A 7256-nucleotide genomic window follows, 5' to 3' on the forward strand; every position below is an offset into this window, starting at 1 on the left:
GCGCAGGCTCAGCGGCCATGGCTCACGGGCGCAGCCGCTCCGCGGCATGTGGGATCTTCCCGGACCGGGGCACGAACCCGCGTCCCCTGCATCGGCAGGCGGACTCTCAACCACTGCGCCACCAGGGAAGCCCCCCTATTTTTAAATTAGTGTAACGACACTGACCCAAAATTATTCTAAGTATCAAATGAGGCAATGTTTGGGAAATTCCTCGTGAAAACTTCAATAAGTCTATATATGATGGCATTTCCAGTAGGAGGGTTAATAAGAGATAAAGGAGCAGCAGCAGGGAGGAAGCTAAAGAAAAAACACCACATAGCAGGCCTAGCAAGGGGCTTCAGATCAGATATTTGTGATCAACTTCTCCACATAAGCATAGACTGACTTCTTTGTAAGAGATAATTATGCCCCCCTCTTGCCCATTTTAAGCCTAGATGTCCTTATTATCCTCAATTTCCCTCTAATGTACCATGTTCACTTCCACCAAATACTACCAGCACCACTACCATCACCAGTTCTTGAAACTCTGTTTATTCTTGTTCCCACTGGTAAACACCCTCTCTTTCCCCACGCCCCATGTAAATGTTATGCATCCTTCAACATCCATAAATAAATCTCACCCCCATTAATAATGCCTTTCTTGAGTACACTAGCTTCCATCTGTCTCTCTCCTCCTGATCTCCTTCTGGTGCATTAAGGGCCCAAATTTCACTACTCAGTGCTTTATGTCTAAATTCTTCACCTGTATATTCCCAGTCCCCTGGAACGTGGGGAGGACCTCACACCTCAGAGGAGCCAGTAAGGGTTATAAAACATGGTGCGGGGTGTGGTGGCATAAGAGAAGGCGGGCAGTAAGACGTGTAATAAGAGAAAGTAAGACAGACTAGTCTGTCAAGAAACCAAAAATATACAGTGAGAATTGATATGAGAAAATTAGCTAATCAATTTCCGAAGACTCAAAGATACTGTGGCACTTGAACAAAACACATTATGAAGAGGGCACAGGATAATGTTTCAGAGACGGGGGTGGGGGCAAGTAAGGAACACTGTTTCCGAAATGAATACATCAAGTGATTCTTTATCACTGAAGGAGAAAACCCGTAGTAAGAAAGGGAAAAGCAAAAGGACATGGAGACCAGACAGAAAAAGAACCACGAGAGTGATCAAACATGAACATTTTGCTGAGTACTCAGTTCTCCAGGATGTGGGAACTGTTCTAGGTGTGTGTTTGGAGTACACAGGGTGGCGAGGGGGTGCCTAAAGAACTAAACAGCATCTGTGCCTGCAAGGCCTGGCAGTCCACATAGGGTGACAGAACACACACATGACGATTTAACTAAAGATATAAATTAGCTTATGAAAAGTGCAAAATGAGCCCTGTAGACAGAGTGAGGACAGATCACTGCATGCTGTAGTCAGGGGGAAATTTTCTCAAAGAGAAACTGCTATCTTAAAAGATAAAAGAAAGGCCTGGGATACCATGTCAAGTGAGGGAAACCTGCACAGGGATGGAAGTGAAATTTGCAAGATATGTGGGTGGGAACAATAGAGAAATCTGGCTAAAGCAAGACTTGGTTGGGAGAGTGGCAGGGCATAGATTTGGAAAAGCAGGCTGAAGAAGTAGAAAGACAGATTACACAGAAAAGAAAAACTTGAAGGGAATTTAGGTAGCGCAAGAGAAAAGAAAGAAGGATCAACACTAAAGAAGAAAACTAAAGGAAAGAAAGAAAAGTGATGTTACAAAGCATTCATCACCAGGTAAGAGTTAAATTTTGAATGTATGAATGGGAATTAAATGTAATAAATAAGATATTTTTCCTGATTAGAGAAGTCTTTAGAAAAAGAGGTCAGTATTGGCTGAACTGCAGCAAAATGGGCAATCTGAAAGATAGTGTGGGGAGGATACAATTTCCTTGGGAAGCAGTTTAGCAATATGTGCAGAGGTCCTTTAAAAAACACAATAGTTCCCATACAGAATGCTAACTTGATAAAAATAATCAGGAATATGGAAAAAAAACATTCATGCCCCAAAATGCCCCTTACAGCATTGCTCGCCTAACACAATGAACCACCACCAACAGAATTAGCACAGCAGAAAACCCATAGGGAGACTGTGAAATTGTGATACAGTCACACCAAGAATTACAACTCAATGGGAGATTGGGATTGACATAGATGCACTACTATGTACATAATCGATAACTAATGAGAACCTACTGTATAGCACAGGGAACTCTACTCAATGCTCTGTGGTGACCTAAACGGGAAGGAAATCCAAAAAAGAGTGGATATATGTACACATATAGCTGATTCACTTTGCTGTACAGCAGGAACTAACACCATCGTAAAGCAACTATACTCCAATAAAAATTAATTTAAAAAAAGAATTACAGGGCTTCCCTGGTGGCACAGTGGTTGGGAGTCCGCCTGCCGATGCAGGGGCGCGGGTTCGTGCCCCGGTCCGGGAGGATCCCGCGTGCGGCGGAGCGGCTGGGCCCGTGAGCCATGGCCGCTGGGCCTGCGCGTCCGGAGCCTGTGCTACGCGATGCGAGAGGCCACAGCGGTGAGAGGCCTGCGTACCGCAAAAAAAAAAAAAAAAAAAAAAAAAAGAATTACAACTTGACCATTAAATACCGTGTTTATTTTATTGTTACACAAAGTTCAAAACGTGTACATATCATTGACCCCACTTATATAAAAATGTATAGAGAGATAAGCATATGGAAATACTGAAAGGTGATACATCCAAATTCTCTCTAGGTTATAAAACTACAGGTTTTTTTAATTTTCTTTCAGAGGTCTTTCCATATTTTCCAATTTTTCTACAATAAGCATGGATTACTATGTAATTCAAAGTTATATTTAGTTACTGAAAAACAAAATAAACATTTTAATTAGAGAGAGCTGTCCACGGAAAAGTAAAAATAGTCCCCGCTCTGAGCTGCCTAGTGACAGAGCCCTAATTTCCAGACAAGAGCACGTTTCCCTTCTAAACCTGTGACTATGCATGACTGTAAAGACAAGGTATAGGACTGTTCCCCTCACATTTTACCGTCAACAAGAAATGACTTTTAGAAGTCCTTTCATCAATGCTTTTTCCTAAGAAGGTATTTGTAAGTGTAAATATCAACTTTATTTTGGATCTTGATTTTTCCAGAAAGCCTAAATTCCATGGAATATTCTAACTCTTCTCTTTCCTCTCTTCTATACTGTCCGCTCACCAATCAGCCCCGCCCCCATCTCTCTCACGCTCTCTCTAATGTATTGGCGTGCCTCTTAAATACTGCCCTCAGACCAAGATGGTAACATTGTCTTGGAGCTCATCTGTACTTTACATAATGTTCAGAGTAGCACCCTCGATTCAAAAACAACTTAAAAGTTTCAAAAATACAACTCAATTTCAGTTGCACTTTTAGGATATTTACAAACACCATGGGAAATAACTGCATGTATGGTATCATAAAGAAGAAAAAAAAACCAGCATGTCAGAAGTCAACAGGATACTCATTTAAAATGCCATGTGATGAACTGCTTTCTCAGAGCAAACCCTCAGTCCACACTGGGGCTGGCGCAGGAAGCAGAAGCTGGCAACGACCCACCACTGGAGAGCGGGGAGTGGGGGTAACTCTAAAGGAAAGAGAGAAGCTTGACATTTTTCTATTACCAAACCAGGCAATTAAAACATTAAATGAGAAATCTGAGGCACTGTAAATTTCCTAATATGGTAGAAGTGCTGAGTTTCCCAAATGATGTTTTCTCATCTTTCAGCATATCAAAGAGCATGCCAAAACCCCAAAGAAACATTTCCATTTTGAAAACAAAAATAAACCACACACATCCACATTCTATTAATAGTGTTGTCTTGCCTTAAAGACCTTGCATCCTTAGTTAAAAAAAAAAAAAAAAACCATCACAGTTTACATGAATTTTAACATTATCGAACACTTCCATCCAAAATAAACTGGACACACAGAGGTGAGTCAGGAGGGACTGGAGCAAAAGGAATCAAATCCCTTCCATATCTTCCTTACTGGAGACCAAATGTTAGGTTCCTGGTCACACCTAAAGACTCTGTAAATATATATGTTCTACGTCTTCAGCAGCATTTCTTAAGAGTGTCAGGAAGGAAAGCTGGCATAAGATACACAGGTTGAAGCCAATTCCACAGTGTTTGGAGACCTAAGACAGAAGGACACAGCTTAGAACTGAAAATTCTGGCAGAAATTGTCCAACGAAGCAAAGGACATGTCAAAGATCCCCAAATCCGGACCATACTCTTGATCCTGCCAAAATGAAAAGGAAAAACGCTGTACCATGGCATTTTAATTTAGTGACTGAAAAAGCTACTAAATGTGGTGTTTTCCTTCCTCCAAGAGCTGCTGCCTATTTGCTCAGCAGAGTCCACTGCGCAGGGTGAGGGCCATGAGAAGTACAGGACACAGAATCTGCTCACAAGATGCTCCCATTTTTTTTTTTTTTTTTTTTTTTTTGCTGTACGCGGGCCTCTCACTGTTGTGGCCTCTCCCGTTGCGGTGCACAGGCTCCGGACGCGCAGGCCGAGCGACCATGGAGCCGCTCCGCGGCACGTGGGATCCTCCCGGACCGCGGCACGAACCCGCGTCCCCTGCATCGGCAGGCGGACTCTCAACCGCTGCGCCACCAGGGAAGCCCCGATGTTCCCATTTTTGAGGGAGGAAAAGAACACACAAAATAACAATAGGAAATAACAAAGGATCACTTGACCATGCAAGTAAAGTGTCAGTTCAACCCCAAGTCTTTTGGAGACAGGAGTCGTTATCGTCTACCTGTACGGACAGCCTAAAACATCTAAGCTCTGAGAAAAACCCTAGGATGTCTCTACAAGGGAGAGCAAAAGGAAAACCCAGAGTGATACAGGGCCCACAAACCCACCCCTGACCAGGGGAGTTGAGGAGGAATGAAGAGGATGGACTCAGGACACCAACTCAAAAGTAACTGGGAAGAAAAGAAAGGAAGTATGGTGGGTGGTGAGGTGAAAAAAAAAAAGATCACCTTTCTTAAACCAGCAGATCCAAGTGCAAATCCTAATCCAGCAAGTTAAATGACCTGTGTTTCTATTCTCTGTAGCAAACATCTGCCTAATACTGTACGGCAAATGCTCTAAGCATTTATAATTCTTAAGGTATTTCTCACAACCACAAACAACTGAGGTTTGTTCTGCTCTTATCCCCACTTTACAAATGGACAAACAGAGGCATCAGGAGGTTGTATGCTTTGAAGGTGGCAACGTCATGATTCAAACCCCGGCAGTCAGTCTCGCTCCAATATCGGAGCTCTGAAGCTCAGCACTGCCTCGTCTATAAAGCACGTACTTTTCAAGGTCGTGGTATAGCTGCAGTGACACGTATGTACAGCACCCGGCACAGTGCCTGACATTTAACAGCGGCTGAATCAGCTTCCCTCCTCCCTCTTCTTCCCACACTGCGGGAGGCTGGACGCAAGATTCTGCACACAGATAAAGGCAGCTACGTCAATCTGCAAAAGCTCAGGGGCTCCCGGGCAAGCTAGAAAACAACCCTCTGTCTCTATCCCCCGAGGCCTGGAACAAGAGCTCCAACTCAAGCAAAGATGTCCAGCATTTCCAGACAGAGGCTGCCTCTATTTGTCACAATCTGTATTCAGGGCACAAGCACTGCAGTCAAGGCTTAGGGAAACTGAAAGGTTTCTGATTTTTGTACTAGGAGCTGTATATGCATATGTCAAACACAAACACCACACGCATCTAACACTTGCATCGTACCTACCACTGAGGGAAAATGATCTACCTTCCAGAACTTTCCATTACCTAGAAACTGGCAGAGAGTCTGTATCAGGCTACAGCTCACTTTAAGGCAGTCCAGACACTGACGGTGAGTGAAAGCACTGAGTCCCTTTTGAAAATTATTAAGAACAAATGAGGCCCAGGGACCCCGGGGAGCTGTGCTGTAAAACATGAGAAAATTTTGTTTTCCAGCCCTTTGGCAGTATTTTCATGAACTGATGACAACAAAACAGAGGACACAGACTATTTTTCTATCCTGATCTTGGTGTAAAATATCATTGAGAAAGGTGCATGTGTTACCAGTTAAGTGACGTATCTAGTTGGACAAGTAGCGAGAAAGATAGTGTGGGGAGGATACAATTTCCTTGGGAAGCAGTTTAGCAATATGTGCAGAGGTCCTTTAAAAAACACAATAGTTCCCATACAGAATGCTAACTTGATAAAAATAATCAGGAATATGGAAAAAAAACATTCATGCCCCAAAATGCCCCTTACAGCATTGCTCGCCTAACACAATGAACCACCACCAACAGAATTAGCACAGCAGAAAACCCATAGGGAGACTGTGAAATTGTGATACAGTCACACCAAGAATTACAACTCAATGGGAGATTGGGATTGACATAGATGCACTACTATGTACATAATCGATAACTAATGAGAACCTACTGTATAGCACAGGGAACTCTACTCAATGCTCTGTGGTGACCTAAACGGGAAGGAAATCCAAAAAAGAGTGGATATATGTACACATATAGCTGATTCACTTTGCTGTACAGCAGGAACTAACACCATCGTAAAGCAACTATACTCCAATAAAAATTAATTTAAAAAAAGAATTACAGGGCTTCCCTGGTGGCACAGTGGTTGGGAGTCCGCCTGCCGATGCAGGGGCGCGGGTTCGTGCCCCGGTCTGGGAGGATCCCGCGTGCGGCGGAGCGGCTGGGCCCGTGAGCCATGGCCGCTGGGCCTGCGCGTCCGGAGCCTGTGCTACGCGATGCGAGAGGCCACAGCGGTGAGAGGCCTGCGTACCGCAAAAAAAAAAAAAAAAAAAAAAAAAGAATTACAACTTGACCATTAAATACCGTGTTTATTTTATTGTTACACGAAGTTCAAAACGTGTACATATCATTGACCCCACTTATATAAAAATGTATAGAGAGATAAGCATATGGAAATACTGAAAGGTGATACATCCAAATTCTCTCTAGGTTATAAAACTACAGGTTTTTTTAATTTTCTTTCAGAGGTCTTTCCATATTTTCCAATTTTTCTACAATAAGCATGGATTACTATGTAATTCAAAGTTATATTTAGTTACTGAAAAACAAAATAAACATTTTAATTAGAGAGAGCTGTCCACGGAAAAGTAAAAATAGTCCCCGCTCTGAGCTGCCTAGTGACAGAGCCCTAATTTCCAGACAAGAGCACGTTTCCCTTCTAAACCTGTGACTAT

This window comes from Physeter macrocephalus, chromosome 18 (genome assembly GCF_002837175.3).
Source record: "Physeter macrocephalus isolate SW-GA chromosome 18, ASM283717v5, whole genome shotgun sequence".
Taxonomy (NCBI): domain Eukaryota; kingdom Metazoa; phylum Chordata; class Mammalia; order Artiodactyla; family Physeteridae; genus Physeter; species Physeter macrocephalus.